Genomic DNA, 18,861 nt, shown 5'->3' on the forward strand with positions numbered 1-18,861 from the left:
TAACTGAAATTAAACATGTAGTGAGTAAATTAAAAGTAGCATAACGAACAGAAGACAAGCAAGGTAGAAGATAGTAGAGAAATATCCAGGAAAATAAAGAAAAGAACAAAAGAGCTAATGGTCTGTCATTCGTCTAAGTGAATTTGCAATAGAGAGAAGAGAAGTAATAGGGAAGAATGGTAACTGAAGAAATATTGGTTGTGAACTTCTCAAATGTGATCATCAAGCCACAGATGTAAAATGTTTATTGCTTTTGTTTAAAATACAATTTTTGAAGTTAAATTGAAACTGTTACTTCTATTGAAAATATTCTTCTCCTAACAGCAGTCTTATTTGTGTCTGTTCTCCTTCTTTTGCTTTTTCTGTCTGATGGGTTGCCTTCTCTTGTTTTCTCATTAAAGCTCATTCCTAATACTGGAGTGACATGGCAGTGATGTGGAGAGAGGTGCAAAACAATGTATTCCTTGCCTAAGAAGAGACAACAGTCAAGTTTTCAGTTTCATGTTACTCTAATTTTTAGGGTACAGAGAGCTCAACATACATGCCAGTGTTTTGTCCCACACCTCCTCTGGTGCAGAGGACCAGCTAGTCCTCCATGAAACACTCAAAAAAAAGATGCAGTCTCTCCCAATATGAGGGATGGGATCCAGGATATCCACAGGCCAGGTTCTCTTTGGAGTCCATCTGATTTCTTTAGATCTTCATCATAAACTTCCCTCCACTTGTTCCAAAGTGACATGAAGCCCAGTGGGGAAAATTAATACACCAGCCCTCTCTTTGAGACTCCACTTAAATCTGAGGCCTTGCTACCAGACCCTAAGCCTCAGCAGCTCTGTGGCAAGTGAGAGATAAAGTAGTTTAGTGGCAATTAGGATAATGACAGCAGGGCAGTAAGTTTTGAAGCTGCCATCATTTTTTATTCTTGTAAACTTGCTTCTTTAAAAATGTATTTAAATATACTGTTTCTTCAGAAATATTTATTCTTCCAAAAGCCTTTTTTAGACATACTCAATTCTAAAGGAAATTACATGCAACTGAAATAAAAGCCAAGAACAGATGACTATTCTTATATGATAGTTAAACCAAACAGATCATTAGGGGTAACACCACTATAATAGTTTTTTCTTTTCGTGTGCCAAATAGTTATGTGCAGAATATAATTTGACTAATAGTATCTCCTTTTGAATGTACTCCATAAAAATCTATTGTAGAATCCAGGCCAAAATAATTAGTATTTAGACACATCGATTTCAATAGGAAGTTATGAAAATAGAATCATTTCTTCTTTTAAGCATAGATTTGTTGATATATTTTTCATAGTTTAAAAATTCCTCATGAGATTAAAAAATGATAACTGTAAATTTTTGAGCCAACTGACTTGATCAGGGAGGTATGACGTTGAACATTATATAGGAAATTGCACAGAGATATGTTCAATATACTTTATATTAAAAATGCCACTTTTCCAATGATTATATCATAAATAGAATTAAATACATAGATTATCAAACATTCGGCAGTCAAGAACTCCCCATGGGCCAAATATATTGATTTACTAGGATGGAAGTTCTTTTCTTGTTTTCTGGATTTCAAATGACACTGCACTGGCAGCAAACAAAGCTGAACCAAATTAACACTGAACAATGAAGAAAAATGAGTCTGGCATCTTAGCCCAGGGGATTTTGCCAAGGGAACATAGTTTCTTTCCCGATTTCTAAATGATTTCTATTTTCAGAGGATAAAATGAATCTCCTAGTTCACACTAGTAAAAAAAAAAATTGGAATCAAGAAAAATTAAATGAATTTAAGGAGAAATGCTAATTATAATAATCCATATTTATATAATAAATGTATATCTCAGTGTACTATGATTAAAAGTCATAATACTTTTGATTTATCAATATAAAATATATATGCAAGGTGGCAAGTAATTACCTGAGGCAAACTTGCACTTGTAGGTAGTATTGTTAGAAGAATTTCAAATACTGATTATCCATGATTGTTCAGATACAGAGATGCACTCACAGAATCCCCACCAACCGCTGAATTATGCCCAGTGTCCGTGTTAAAAGGACTTCCAAGAGATACTGCAATAACTGAATTATACAAATGAGGGAATGGAGAACAAAAGAGATTGAACTATTAACTTTTAGTCACCTCTTGATAGAGTTGGAGATCTCAGGTTTCCAGACTTCTACAGAAGGGAACATATTATTATGTCCATTTAATGACCAGATATCAACTAATATTCAATAGGAACAGCTGGAATTTTCTCACGTCTACTTACTATAAATTTTAGGTATATTTCTCACTCAATTTTATGACCTTTAAAGAAGACAATTATCCATCAAATTATCTGGAGTAGAAAGAGGGAAATATATTGTTATAGGAGATAGAAAGAAATAATTTGGGTAGACAGGGCAAAGGGAGTCCCTGGCAGAAAACTTTCCTTCAAACTAAAAGCAGCTCTGAAGTAGCTTTCTTTCTAACCTCATGCAGTTCAAAGAAATCACTTCTCTTCTAACAAAGAGCAACCTGAAAGATCAGGCTGTAAAAACACAGATAAAAAACTGGGGCACAGAAGGAGGTGGGGGAGTCTCCCGGTTAATCACGAAACTACATACTCATAAAATGGGCCCCAGTAAAAACACTGGGACTTAATAAGCACATTTCTTTCCCTATAGGCACACTAAGATATGGAAGCTAAAAGACGACTAAGAGGATTCTGTGGATATTACAAGATATTGCAGACTGTGAGTACCTGGGTACAGGAAAATGGCTTACCCTTTGTACCACCTCATAAGAGAAAGTCAAGCAGTTAAAACTCACCCCCACCCCCTTTTTGGGGAACCTAAGGCTCAAAAAGCCTTTAACCAGCTAAAGTGTACCTTACTTAAAACACCAGCCCTCAGTCATCCCATAGGGAAAACTTTCAGTCTCTATGTATCAGAAAGGAAGGAAATAGCCCTGGAAGTTTAAGCTAAGGCTTGAGGTCCAACTCAACAGCCAGTAGGTTGCTTGAGCAAGTAACATAACTGGTGTCTAAAGGATGGTCAGCCTGCCTCCAAGCAGTTACAGTGGTGACTTTTCTGGTGCCAGAGGCTACTGACTTAACCATGGGGAATAACAACTGTGTGCACCCCACACAGTATAGCAGGACTGCTGTCCTTTAAGGAAAGGCTCTGGCTACTGTAAAATCGCCTCCTCAAATATCAAACTTTTCTGCTAAAGGGATTTGCAGTCCACTCGAAAACCTGTCCTTGCCTGAGCCCAGCCACTTTCTCCCAGAGAAAACTGGAGAACCTGAACATAACTGTGAACAGGCAGTGGAGCAAACTGGTAAAAGAAATAATAAGAATCACTGTTTGCATTCTCTGTAAAGATTTAATTAATGAAAAATGATTGTCTTAAAGGGTGCTCAGCTTAAGCGAAAGTAGATATCCAAGTTATGAGTATATTTAAAAGGCCTTTATGTTTTTCTCTTCATAGATCTTGTTTTCCTAGAAAAGGATTTTATCTCAGTCGACTGAATTACTTTTTTCACTGTGTCTTGCCACTCTTCGTGCATGCATCAAAGACCCTAATATGACTTCTGGTGGCCTGGGACTCCTTGGGAAAACAGAAAAGGGGCCACAAATCCCATTTTGGGAACAATCTGTTTTACTCATGGAACCCCTGGAATTAGAGGTGTGTAAGTACCTCTCAAAATCTGTCTTTGTCTTCTGGCTATGCTTTTTATGAGGCCCTGGAATTTGTAGTCCTAGCCCTGTTCTTAGAGTGTCTCACTAGGAGGCGTAATAATCCAATTAGGAAACTAGCCAATGAAAAATCTCATAACTACTGGATCTTCTTCTGTTTATCTGTGTGGTTACATATGTGTTATGTGTGTAATATCTATTAAAAAGGGCTCTAATTAATTGGCCTAAGAACAGTAAGCACTTAAATAAAATATTTTTAAGGGAAAAGTAAAAGCTGTGTTACTTTTCAGTTCACATGACTTTAATCTTTACAAATAAAAAGTCCTAGAAATTATTGGTAAAATACAAATGTCTTCAAGGTGTAAAAATGTGGTCTAAATTATGCAGGCCAGATACTAGGTTTGCTAAATGTTTTAAGGTTGTAAACTCTTCTTTGGCCTTTAAAAACTGTCAACTCACCTGCCTCACAATTGGTAAGGCCTGGGAACATAGGGAAGTTACCATGCCCGTAACTATCCTAAAAGGAGTCAAACTTTATCTGCATCTAGCACATAATTAAAACAACCTACTAGATTTCACATTAAAGTTGAAAATTTCTAAGAGTTACCATTATGACATGTAATTGAAATTACTAAAAAGAAATCTACCTGCAAGGTGTATAAAAAACAGTAAAATGTGTTTTTATTTAAAGATTATAAGAAAGCATGGAAATATACATTTTATCTAGAAATAAAGGATTGTCTTTTTAAAGTAGAAAGTTTAAGCAAATTGTGAAAAGATTGTAAAAATTAATCTTTCAAAGGAAACTCTGTGTGTGAACATATTAACTAAATACAAAAGGGTATTATACTTTTTTTTCTGTAAACACTATAATAAAAGCAGAACAGGGTTTTCTTAAGATGCCAATCCACTCTTTAGCAAAATTTGTAGAGGGTTATAAAAGGTTTGTGAAAATCTCACTTCATAGTCAAACTGGTTAAGATTATGTAGGATTGTCTACAAGGTTTCATTAAAAATTAGAGTTAATTTTAATAGCAAACTAATGCATGGGTAAAATTTAACTTTCTTTCTTGAATGGGATTTTCATGTAATTAAAAATGCTGATGAATGGTTTTTGCTTTTTCAGATTTTTGTCTCATCATTTTGGCAAAACAAATAACTTGTGGTAATCTAAAATTCTATTTCATAATATCAAGTGTTTTAAATTCTGAACATATTTAACAGGCTTCCCAAAATCAAACTTTAGTCTCAGGGTTGTCTTTCCTGACCCCTAGCTTTTGGGTGCTGCAGAGCGCCCCTGGAGCATCTGGAAAAGAGGTAAACAGGATTATTTAACATGTTTAGGCACATGGAATTGCCAAAATGATGTTTAATACTCTTCAGGTTATATTCTAGGGAATAATATCAACATATGTTCCAAAATGGTCTGGGCTGTCTAAGGTTCTAGTGTCTGAATATGTGCTATTAATCACAATTAAGGTTATTATGTTGGGTTATTGTAAGCCATGGAAATAACCAAATTTGTCAATCATGTTCTTAACTGTAACCACCCTGAACATTTTGTCATTTATAGACATTTGTCTTGTTTTAATTGTCTTCAAAAGATGGTTTATAATCAAGCTGTGGAACTTTAACAGGTGCTCTTCAATGCAGGTTTCTGATAACAGAAAAATGTACAGGACTCATAAAAAGCTAAAATGTTTAGGAATATCAAGCAGAACAAGAGTTAACAGAATGGAATGAACTAATAGAAAATTAAAGCAATATTCTTAATTTATGCTTGGAACACTGCTGATTATTATTTTGTTTTTCAAAGTCAAGGAAACTTTCTTAAAGGCTTTTAACAACTAAACAAGTTATACTCCTGTGAACAATATTTAAAACGTGTTTGTTTCTCTGTGCCTAGTTCCTCTAGAATTTGGAAACTAGTTGTAAGTATTCTTGAATTACAACAATATAGGTGTTCGCATCAGTACAACAAGTATCCGTTTTCTTTTGCAACAAGATACAACTGGAGAAACTGTTCTGTGGAGGCTTTGAGTGGAAGGGTGTGCTTCCCTTTAAGGAATCAAGCTTGATTTGCAAAGCCAATAAAATCCCCTTAAGAAAACTGGCCTCCTACCTGTCTACACAGTCTCTGTACAATATTACTGACCTGTGGTGAGCAAAAAAATGTCACTTTCTAACAGACCTAGGAACTCCATGCTTCTAAAATCTCAGGAAGAAAAAAGTTTACCCAACTCACAGTTATTTGTAGATACAAACCCATGGCTGGGCTTGGTTTTAAAAAGTCCAATCTGAAATTCCTTGTGGAACAGAGAATTCCATCAAAGCCAATCAAAAAGGCCTATATAGAGGTGATTATTCTTGCTTCATTTTATGCAAATAATCAGGCCAAGTATACAACTAAAGTTTACTTTGCAAACAGCTAAGTCCTATCATAAGTTGTTTTTTAACAAAATGAGGACTAGAGAGACAGAAATTATATTTCAAAATTTATCATACATCTGTCATTGGATTCAAGTCTCATTAGTCATTTTTAAATTCTTGTCTACATTTTAAACTAACCATGCTAATTCTTGTAATCCAACCACATCTCCAGCTGTGGCTCAAATAAAACAGAAAGTGATAGGTAATGTAAAAATCTCAAACAATGTTCTAGCTGGGCAATTATCCTATAAATCTTGCTAGGTAGCCTATAACCCCAAGGTTTTCTTTTTTTTGGGAAAGTAAGATCAAGAAAGTTTAAAAAAGCCTACCCCCATACACTCACTTAAAACAGCACAACACATCTAAATGGCTTACAGGTATCAAACAAACTCTGTTGTCATGGTTATGGCCTATAGTGCCCCCACTAATAATGGTAGTCTTAATACTCATATTTTAACCCTATATTCTAAACCTCCTTGTAAAGTTTACTTCTTCTCACCTAGAAACCATCAAGCTTTAAATGGTGTGGCAAAAGGAGCTGAAAATTAAACTGACCTTCTACTGCGTACCCTTAAATTGACCCAGGAGGAGCCCTAGCTGCTATTCCCATACCACGCCCCTCTCCAGCAGGAAGTAGCCAGAGTAAGTTGTCGCCCAATTCCACCTAACAGCAGTTAGGAATTTCATTCCTGAGGGGGGTGTTTGTTATAGGAGATAAAAATAAATTATTTGGGTAGACAGAGTAAAGACAGTCCCCGGCAGAATACTTTCCTTCTAACAAAAAGCAGCTCAGAAATGGCTCCCTTTCTAACCTTGTGAAGTTCAAAGAAATCATTTCTCTTCTAACAAAGAACAACCTGAAAGGCTGTAAAAACACAGATAAACAACTTGGGCACAGAAAGAGGTGGGGGAGTCTCCTCGGTAATCACCAAATTTCACATTCATAAAATGGGCCCTAGTAAAAACAATGGGCCTTAATAACCACATTCCTTTCCCTTTAAGCACACTAAGATAAGGAAGCTAAAAGCAGGGGGGCAGGGGAGGATCCCTGCAGCTGTGCAAGAAGACGAGAAGATGTCTGGAACAGACACAGAAACTCTCCCTCCCAGATAAGCAAAACAGAGCAGCAAAAACTAAGAGTCTACCTATGTAATCAAGGAATTGGGTGAGAGCTGATAGAAAACTCTGCTCTATGCAGATAGCACACCTGATTCCAACTAAATCTTCAGGCCTTAGGAAGATAAGACACCCCTCCTCACTAGCCCATTTATAAAATCCCTGACTTTTTACTACAACTTGGAAACCCGCTCAGGACCCCTCCCTGTGACAGAGAGCTGTTCTTTCCTTTTGCCTATTAAGCTCCTGCTCCAATCTCACTCTACGTGTGTGTGTGTGTCCATGATCTTGATTTCCTTGGCCATGAGACCAAGAACCCTGGTATTTACCCCAGACAACAAGGCTGCTTCAGTATGACTGAGAACTTCCAGGTGTTGGAGAAATGAAAAATTTGCTGGGTAAAAGTAATAAACCTGATCTCCAACATGTTAAGTATAAAATGTCAACAAAATAGCATTTACTTGAGTGCACAATGGAGAAAAGAAACAAATAGTCTCAATAGGTTAAAAGCAATGGATTTAATAACATATTAGGCCTATATAGAGGTGATTAAGTCTTAATAGGACTTACTAGGAAAAACAGGACAGAAGAGCAAGTGAAAGGGGTCCAATGGCACTCACTGCATAGCGATATCCCGGATGAGCCCCCAAGATATGTCCAGAATTGGTTACTGCTGGTGGGTTCGTGGTCTAGCTGACTTCATGAATGAAGCCGCAGACCTTCGCAGTGAGTGATTAATAGGATTAAGTTTAAAGTTTTTAATGTCTGACTGAATAAATGCATTTCCCTACACAATACAAAACATAAACTAAAAATCTGAGAGCATACTTCAAAAGCTGTGACAGTGAGAAATGAAACATAATGTTATTTTTAGGTGAGCAGAAGTTGGTTTTTTCATTATAAAAAATGTATTTTGAAAAGTAGATTGAAGAAGATATGTTATAAATAAAACAATACTAACACTATTTAAGTTCAATTAAATTCTAAATGGATTCCCCTTTTAAGGGAGCTTGACATATGCAATTGAGAGGTGAGGCCAGCTGGACTTCCTGGGTCGAGTGGGAACTTGGGGAACTTTCCTGTCTTACAAGAGGATTGTAAAATGCACCAATCAGCACTCTGTAAAATGCACCAATCAGCAGGATTCTAAAAGTAGCTGATCGCGGGGAAAATTGAAAAATGGGCACTCTGATAGGACAGAAGCAGAACATGGGAGGGGACAATAAGGGAATAAAATCTGGCCACCCCAGCCAGCAGTGGAAACCCACTCAGGTCCCCTTCCACACTGTGGAAGCTTTGTCCTTTTGCTCTTCACAATAAACCTTGCTACCACTCACTTTTTGGGTCTGTGCCATCTTTAAGAGCTGTAACTCTCACCGCGAAGGTCTGCGTCTGCAACTTCATTCTTGAAATAGCAAAACCACAAACTCACCAGTAGGAACCAATTCCAGACACGCATGACAATGCAGTAGGCAATTATCAAAGAAGGTGTAAGCTGTGCATTGGAATTTCCACAACTAGTCTGAAATATACAAAGCAGTTTTCATATAAAGACAATGGACAGAGGTTTGAAATCAAGCCTGTAAACAACTTATGATAGAAAAGCATTTTGTCTTTTAGGAAACATGGTGAGCTAATTTTTCATCTATGAACAAAGAACATTAAAATATGAATGACATAATACCAATTCTTGAACCATACGAATATTTTGCTTTCATCTTTTTTATTTCACATTACTTTAGTTTATTTGAAATAAATATTTCGGCAACATTTGAAATGACTTTAATTTTTCAAAGTTCATTTATAAATCTGTGATCATTTTAAAAACTACATTTTTGAAATTACTATAAGTTCTGTGAAAAAATTAGACATTATCCTTGCCATCAATAAGTTCACATTCTCGTTGGAAAGGTAGAACTTACCAAATTAATAGTTTATACTCACTAAATCACTGAAAGACTTCCTGATTAAATAATGGACTAAATTGAGAAAAATAATCTAGAACCAGATTATTTAAAAAATTACACAAATCAGACATGAATTTAAATTTAATATGATAGGCAACATAAAGATATTATAAGCTTTTGAACAGAGAAATTATTTTTCTCCTATTATATGTCAAGACAAAATTAGTTTTGAGAAGATCAATCTAGCAGTAATATGGACAGATAATTAAAAAGGCAAAAAATTGAGTTAAAGAGACTCTTAAGAAGCTATTATTATGATCCAGAAATGGAAATAATTAATCATCTCAATTCATGTTCTACTTGTGAGAGTTAGATGGAAAATTGTATGTTAGTGATTTGAGATGTTTTAATTACTGACTTTCATGCATGTGAGATGTAGAGTGACAATAATATGTAGTCAAAAATGACTTTAAGGCTGGGCACGGTGGCTCACGCCTGTAATATCAGCACTTTGGGAGGCCGAGGCAGACAGATTACAAGGTCAGGAATTCAAGACCAGCCTGGCCAACGTAGTGAAACCCCATCTCTACTAAGAATACAAAAATTAGCTGGGCAGGGTGGCAGGGGCCTGTAATTCCAGCTACTCAGGAAGCTGAGGCAGGAGTATCAGTTGAACCCAGCAAGCGGAGGTTGCGGTGAGCCGAGATAGCGCCACTGCACTCCAGCCTGGGCTACAGGGCGAGACTTTGTCTCAATAAATAAATAAATAAAAATAAATAAAATGACTTTAAAATTTGTAACCTGGAATACTAAAAGGATGACAGTGCCATATAGATTTCGGGAAATTATGAAGGAATATCTGTATTAATGAAAGCAATTTTACATTAAGACTATGAAAAAATACCTAATATTAAACATTACAGCATGAAGCAAAGATTACCTACTGTGAGGAATTTGGATGAATAATTTAACAATTTGAAACACTTGTTCACATCTTCCCGGAGAAATTAAATCCCAAATCCTGCTAAGTATCCATTTACCATCACAGCAAGAAAATAAAGAACAACAGACTATTTAAGTGTCAGAATTTCAGGTGGCTTGCATATCGTAAGGTGCACTGGATAAGAAGTAAATAATGAGCCACAATAAATGTTACAATATAGCATTATTTTTACACCATTCCTACACATTTTACAGAATCTCCAACCATGCTTATCAATTTCCTTCAGTTTTGAAAGTGCCTAGAGGATGTTTTGTATGTGATCCAAAATCTACTTTTAAGAATAATTCATATGACATCTATCGTTTTCTTTAGTTACTTTGAACTTTTTAAATTATCAAGTCCCCTGAAGGGAATCACTGAAATTTCCATCAGTGTCTGCTGAAGGGGCTGTTCCTACAAAGAGGTTTTGAAAGTATTGATGACACCTCTAATGTTGTCAATGACTGTGCCAAGACTGGTAACAATGCCTGAAAAATGGATGCCTATTGGAATATCCCTGACTCCTACTGCTGCCAAGGTTGCTGGCAATGACACTGCTGATGCTTTGTCCTCACAGTGGGCTCCTCAGTTAGTACTTCCTTCCTCCCTCCCTCCCTCCCTCCCTCCCTTCCTCCCTTCCTTCCTTGTGTTTTCTTCTTTTTTCTTTTTTTATTCTTTCCTCATTTTTTTTTCATTTGATTTTTTAATTTTTAATATGAAAAACAAATTCATAAAGACTAGACTGAAAACAATCTTAGTGTCTTGAATCTAAAACAATCTTTCTCTTATCAAGACACATGGTACTTGGGCCACATAGGTGGATTTTAGCCCTGTATCTTCAAAGTTTCATAGGCTAAATTTCTAGTAAAAGTAGGTTATTCAAGCAGAAATAATAGAGCATAAATAAAAGATATCAGAACTGCAGGTGTGAATCTTGGAGTCAAATACCATGCAGTGAAAAGCGGATGCTCTCATGAAACCGTGAGAAGGTTGTTTCAAGAACTGAAGCTGAAGAACAAGGTGGGCAGCAGTGGCTGCAATTGGGGCCCCGTTAAGCTGTCAGACATTGGGAAAGTTGACAGTGGTATACAACACTATAAATTTCAATCAGTACCAAGAGGTCACATCCACATCCCAGAATAAGGAAGAAGAAAAAAAAAAAGATCTAACATTTTAGAGGAGGAAACCTATTGCCAATTATAGGGAATCTCTTCCTCCAATCACGTAATTTCATTTCCAGGTAAAGATAATATCCTAAGTATCTAGTTAAAGTGAAGCCTGATAATAGGGATAGAGGTAGAGTATAAGATATATTAATACAAACTGTATAGAATGAGTGCTAACACATTAGAAATATAGTGAGAAGACAATTATTGAATATAGCTGGTTTTAAGATAATATTATCATGTAATTTTGTTTTATAAGCAATCATTTTAGACATAATTGAAGAAACAATAATTGCAATGTGTTTTGTTAAGCCTAGCCTAACATTTCTCTCATTCAGCCTTTATTGTCTGCATTCTAAGGCACATTCCAGAAAAAATAATATTGCTATAGAAAACTGTAAATGATGAGCATGAAGAATGAAATTCAAGCTGCTTTTAAGTATTCATGTTAAACAGATATCCTGTCATTCAGCTAAAAAGGGAAACATGTTCTTGTTTATAATAACTTTCCAAAATAATCTGATATCTAACCTCATGCCATTTTCAATAAATTGTAAAATAATAATAATATGATCCCTAAGAACCCTGAAAGTGATATTTGTAAGGTGGGAATCGTCATGAAAATAAAAAGAAATAAAGAGAAAGTCCACAAGTGCAAATACTTAAATTGATACTTAAACGAAGAGAGCATACACATCTTAAATCCTGGAAAAAAAATTTCAGGTTGATTAATATCAAATCACAATTATTCAAAGAATTAAGTTAACAAAAATGCAAATTTTATAATATTTTATCAAGTACACATACAATCTACCTAAAATATAAACCACCTAATTTTGTAATATTGTGCTCTTTTTAACATTTATATGTATATAAACGTTGCATTTAATTTTATATTTTCCTGTTTATGACAAGTTATTGCAACAATTTGTGTAAGAGGACATAGTGTCTGAATCCAATCTTCCTTCACTTTCCGAAGGCCAATCTTTCAGAGAGAAGAGAGGCTGGTACAAATGGATATATAGAGTTTCTTCTGTATGTTGCTGGATATATATTTAATTTCTCAATTTCCCGAGAAATCATACCACTGTAAATATCAGGCTTTTAAAAACATACTGGACTTTGAAGGGACTGTTTTTATCTAAATAGCATGTTATATTGGATGCCTACTGTGAATGCTGTATTTTGCTTTTATGTTTGATCATTCATTTATTTATTATTTCCTTCTCTAAACATGAAAGTGGACATATTTCCATGCTAGTAATGAAATGTTACCCACATTATTTGGTTAGGAAAACTTTTCCCGCATCCAGTGAACAAACTCAGATTTATTTTTGGCCTTAAATGCTTGTCATCTTTTCCATCATGAACCCATGAGATTCATATATCCAGATGCAGTAATTTAGCCTGCCACTTACCTAAGAGCTGTGGTGATGCTATGAGTTTTACCTTTCATTGCACCTCTGGTGTCGGTTCATTTCTCATCTTCCATGTCCCATAGAGCTGCTCCGAGTACAGAAAACCCTTTGAAGTCACTTGGAACTTTGTGCTCTGATGAGGCCTGAAGGACATGCAAAGTAAGAAACATGGCCATGCTTGCAAATAAGGTGAAAATTCAATCATCTTTACTAACGGTATACCTAAATGCATATCTATGTGTGTCTGTGTGCAGTAAAAACAGCACAGCAAACTTTAATTTTGCAAAAACAGAATGTTTATTTGGATCTATCTATTACACTTAAGCCAACTTACTTCACATATGAAGAAACAGACTAAGTATACTAGTGAAAGTAAATGCCTTCAGGTATCATATAAAAGGTATTTACTTGTGTAGTAATATCCAATCTAATATTTAATTTACTGTATATTCCTTTTAAACTAATGTACGTTAAGACAGACTTTGAAGAAAAACAAGGTTAATTTTTCTGATATTCTGATATCTTTACCTACATAGGCCAAAATTTAAAAATCAACTTAAAAATAGTCTTCATTTTTCTTTATAAGCATTTTCCAGTGTGCCAATAAATGAGCAGTAAATGAGCATGCAGTTTTGGGGCTCCGGGTGCAAACCACATTTCTCACTTGCCCATCCGCATTGAAAGTTAGGCTCTGCCAATAGGTGGAGCTAGAGGACGACTGCAGGGCTAGAGAATTTCCCTTGAGCTTTCTGCCTACTTTCTGCTCCTGTCAGCTTCAGCCAGGCCCACCTTTTTAATATTTGGGAAAAATTTTGCTCTAATAGCTTCAGCAGTTGAACCGAATTTGCATTTTCCCCAACATTTGCAAAATCAGTTTCAACACAGGTCCTCAGAAACACTAGCACCTACTGCTCAGCACCCACTCCTCAGAAATCTGGTATTCATCTTCACGGGGAGCCTTCTCCAAGTTACTAAATTTCAATCATTTCAGTCTGTTCCCTTTGATTATCCAGTCCTAAGGATTTCAGTTGTCACCTACAATTATTATCTTTGTGATACCATGGTTAAAACAGTTTTGTAGTAAATTGTTTCATGTTAAAATGTCTGATTTCATTTCTGATTTCTGAATTGACTCAGAATGGAACATGTATTTACTTTACTCCATAATTATTTCAGAGTTTTATAAACATGACCACAGATTTGGGGTCTAAAGGACAACTGACAGCAACCAGCTGTCCTAGACAAACCAGAACATATGGTTATCCTAGATATGAGATTAAATATAATCCTAACTGAAATTCTGGGTAGCAATGTTATTTTCTTAATAGTTACAACCAAAATTCTTCCTGGCATTGACCTCACATACCTGGAATCTAAGAATTGCTGCCTTATCTTTTTCTGTTGCTAGTCAGGTTGCAATATTGAGAATTGAACTCTTAATATGACTGTAGACAGAGGTACTGGTATTGCATGAATTGGTAACACACTTTTGTAAGAACTTTTGTAAGGTCTTTTGTAAGAACACGTTTGATTATATTTCTGCTCTGCCTAAAACCATTCAATGGTTACCCAATTACATAAGATAAAGTTGAGATTTAGACAGTCGTTTCTCTGAGAAGTCCCAAAGAGTGGGTTATATGCTTCCTGAATGAATACTCCCACAACACTTACCAACTTACTGATACCATAACATTCAAAATAACATTATAATTACTTGTTTACTTGTCTGTATCAAGCTTTAAGCTATAATGTCTATGAAACCAGAACCTATGTTGTGTTCACCATTGCTATTGAGGAACACACTGTCTAGAATACAAGATAATCTCAATGTATATTTTATTTCTACTTTATATATACAGAAAGAAAAATAGTGAAGGCAGTACTAGAATAAGCTCCCATTGTACAGGGTCAGCACCTCAATTTTTTGGATGGTTACTCTTTAAGTAAGAGTATAGATAATTGGGAAGGAAGGAGATACTGCTTTATCATCAGAAAAAGCAGTTTACTCTCAAACAGCAGACAATATGCTAACAACAGCCAGTTATTATAGTTCTTTATCTCTTGTAGTCAAGGGAAATTCTTCCTTAATTCTGACAATTGTTTGAGTGTAAACCTTAATATTAGTTATTTTCATCATTTATTTGTGCCTGCATTGGTATTTTATTAACAGGTTAACAAAGACTAAGTAATAGAGTGAAGTAAAATGCTATCCTTCCAGCCATCATTCTTATTCTTAAAATTATATCATTTCCAGTATGTCAGAGATGATATCTTTCTTTATCAATAAATTTATGATATTTGGATTGAAATATTTTATGTACAATTTTTTAATATCGCACTTCTTTTTCACTTACTAAATACACACACAATCCAGAAAATACCTTCCTGTGATGGAAACTATAGGAGCTATGCAAACTATTTTCAAGATTTAAAATATCAATATTGAATTGAAATATTTTAGCCTATGTGTCATTTGAAAAAGCCTCAAAGACATCGTATATAAAGAAAATTTCAAAAATTAGTTTGTGAAACTGAAAACTGGAGTATGTTTTCCACTATCTTGGGGGAGTGGAAAATTGGAATGGACTTCAATGTTGCAGGTGAGCAACAGTATATACTTAAATTTAAATGTTCTCTTTCTATTTTTTCTAATTTACTATCATGGGAAATAGGATGATGATTCATTTCTCTGATAAGAATAATTGATAGAAGTCTAAATAAATATGGGATTCCTATGTACATAATTTAAGGCTTTTCTTCCATAAGACATCTCTCTGTTGTACTCACACCCATACAAGTAGTACATTGACATATCAGTGAGCTACTTTTGGAAAAGTTCAATTATAATATTTTTAAAACATACTCTAAAAACATTACATTTATGTCATGAGGGAGTTACTTTTTTCCAGTGTCTTGGTTGAGAAGCGTTCTGAACTATATAAAGTAGAGAACACTTTATAACATTGTCTCTGGCATTTTGTGGACCACAGATTTTAAAAATATCTAAATCTGGATAGAACCAAAAGCATATTAATGTTCCTGATGAGGAAAATTGTTATTACTCAGCAATTCAGTGGCTTTAGAATATACCATTCAATATGAAGAAAAAAACTTAGTCCAAGAAATGTAATATAGTCACTCCTTTTTCATGTATTAACTTTCCCTAGATTATAATGATTTCATTCTTTGGCAAGACTTCAGAAAGCACTAGTGCGCTAGAGAATCTTTTTTTTTCTTATAATTATTTTAATATCTTCCACGACTATGGACATTTTTGTTTTCTCATTGCTACTACTAGCTATTTTTTTAAGTTTTATTTTAAGTTCAGGGGTATATGGGCAGGTTTGTTATATAGGTTATCTTGTGTTATGGGGGTTTGTTTGTACAGGTGACTGGGGCTTGGATAACTGGCTAGCCATATGCAGAAGAGAATCTTCTTATAATCTAATAAAAATTACCAACTTTCTTCTAGAGAGGTGCATATACACATACATTACCTATTGTTTGCCATTTCAGGTTTTTCAGGAGTTTTCTAAAATCATTTATTGGTTTAAAGGCTTCAGAGGTATATGCAAATGACTGAAAATTCTACATTTTTATCTCAAACCTAATGCCTACGTAGATAACCTGCAGCCACTACACTTTGACATATCTAGAATGGAACTGTCTTCTGCTCACGCTTACATATACTAGTTCATTTCCAATTTCAGTCAATGACAACCACTACCCACCTAGTTTTTTAATCCATAAATATGGAGTTATACTTTATCCCTTTTCTTTTAGTTCTCCCACCCAATCAATTAACAAGTCATGTCAATTCTGTGCATTTAATTATTCTCAAATATGACTTGTTCTTTTATCCCATTAAGCATTTATTTTCTTTCATCTGAATCCCCACCTCCAGCCTTATCCCTTCACAATATTTCTTCATACAGAAGCATTAAAATGTGTATTCTAAAATGCAGAAATGGTCATATTATTACACTATTTGGAACCCATCAAAGACTACTCATTGCCTTTAAGATAAGGCCAAACACTTCACTATGGCTTAAGAAGGCCTGTTGTAGTCTTGTGTTTTGAAACCTTTCCACAAGTGTTGTAAGTCTCTGTCATAATAAACTACAGACAGTACACAAATCTAAGATGTGCCCTGATGCTGTGGGTCCTTGTTAAAGTTCTTTATGTAAAGCCAGAATTTGAAAATGCACTTTGCATATAAGAAGTCTCCTGGGCTTAAGGCAAAGAACAGAACAACCAAAAGATCTAGGTTCTAATCTTAATCTGACACTTGGACGAGTTATGTAAAATGTTTGGACCTCAATTTCCTCATCAGTAAAAAACAACTGGATTTGTGTCTTCATCTTTAGCAGTCTATGGTTGCCTTTTGCATCTCTTAGAGGTCATTAAATATGTTCAAGTTAATGTGTTGTCATCTAGTGGTTTTATTTCAGCAACATTTGCTAAAAATATTCAGTTTGTGAAGTAGAAAAAGAAAGACAATGATTACTATTTTACCAGTTATGAGGATCATACATTTACTTTTATAATTTTCTAATATACACAAAATATGTATTTTTAATATTAATTATATTTGTATTTTGTATTATCTGTGAAAAATATTTAATATTTGTTTTGTTGTGCAATTTATACTATTAGATTTATATTATGTATATCATTTATATTATCTTTTTAATTTTATATTAGTTTTTCTTTATATCTTGCATTTTCAGTGTCACTAAATTTTCTAAATTCAATGCATCACAAAATTGTTACTTAGAAGAAAAAAGCAAAATTAAGAAATGCAGAAGAATGTATGTTAGAGAATAGCTGAGATAATTTAAATTATTACAGTTAGGTAAAGAATTTTTATTTGTAAGTTTTTTACTATCTAATGCAGACAAGGAGTATTTTTACACATATCTTTGTCATCAGTGTTAAAGATTGAAATTTTTTTTTTTATTTGATTCCTCCTCTTTCTGCACATACTCTCCTGTCTGGTCTCCACCCATCTTTGTCCTGCTCTATACATTAGGAGGCCGAAACCAACAGACTGCTTCATATGAGCTCCCTGACCAGCTAGTTCATAGTTAGGGTTAGCTACTGAGAGACAGTGAAATAAGAAAGGTGAGATTTGATAACATTTCTTCCCAGCCCCATCTCTATTTAGAGTTATTTCTCTGGCTGGAGTACACTGTGTCGTGAGTTTACTTCCTAGTAGCCTCTCGCCCTTGGCTCCAGCTCTCACCATTTCCTCATTTTCACTCTGATTCTCAAAAAGTGGTGTAATGTCTCCTTCTTTTTTTAATACTGCTACATCTTTACCCAGTCCGATCTTTAAATTACCTTTATTTAAACCATCTGAATGGGTTATATTTTATGTAAAATCCTGCTTGATTCAAAACTTCAAGAAGGACATTTTTAGAGGAATGCATACATTGAGGAAATTATGTATTTTTTAATTATTCAAATAGAAGCAAAAAATATAATTAATAATGTCCTCTGTTACTATTGTTTAAAAATGTAGAATTGGGTCCAATCACATCATTTTGAAATTTAATCTAGAAAACTTGAATGAACAGTGTTAAATCCTAACTCAGTGAAAAAGTCCTGGTGAATTCATGGTGTGATGAAAAAATGGTTTTAAAATCAGAATGACATAGACGTGAATTCCAGCTCTATTACAGACTAAGTTAAATTAAGCCTGGTATCTACTATTTATGACTCAGTTTTATTTGACGAACTTTTAAGATCATTGTAAAAGTAGAAATAGAATAAAGAATGTGGGACATGGTTTATTCTTACTGAATGGTAATCTCTTTAAATATGTCACTATTTTTCTTTGCAATGGTTATCCTTAATGCAGCAATTTACTCTACAGACTGATATATCTCAGTCTGAAACAGAGGCAGCATCCGCTTGAATGGACAAATTCAGAAGTGTACATAGGATATGTTGGTAATTGAAGAATTCAATGCTATATATATGCCAAAAATACAGATGGCACTGTTGCCATTTGTGATGATTAGTTGTATGTGTCACATTCACTGGGTTAAAAGATACCCAGATATCTCTAAAACATTATTTCTGAGTGTGTCTGTGAGATGTTTTTGGAAGAGATTAATCTTTGAATCACTAGACTGAGTA

General features: G+C 34.6%; 1 long non-coding RNA gene across 1 annotated transcript in view; it reads right to left on the reverse strand.

Moving 5' to 3' along the window:
* Positions 1–9,286: 9,286 nt before the first annotated feature.
* LOC106634794 (uncharacterized) overlaps positions 9,287–18,861 on the reverse strand; it is a 108,657-nt gene continuing 99,082 nt past the window's right edge. The window contains exon 3 of the long non-coding RNA XR_008625405.1: positions 9,287–12,860. This is a non-coding gene — a long non-coding RNA (uncharacterized LOC106634794). The remainder of the gene's footprint in view (positions 12,861–18,861) is intronic.

This window comes from Pan paniscus, chromosome 4, assembly GCF_029289425.2.
Source record: "Pan paniscus chromosome 4, NHGRI_mPanPan1-v2.0_pri, whole genome shotgun sequence".
In the NCBI taxonomy this organism is placed as follows: domain Eukaryota; kingdom Metazoa; phylum Chordata; class Mammalia; order Primates; family Hominidae; genus Pan; species Pan paniscus.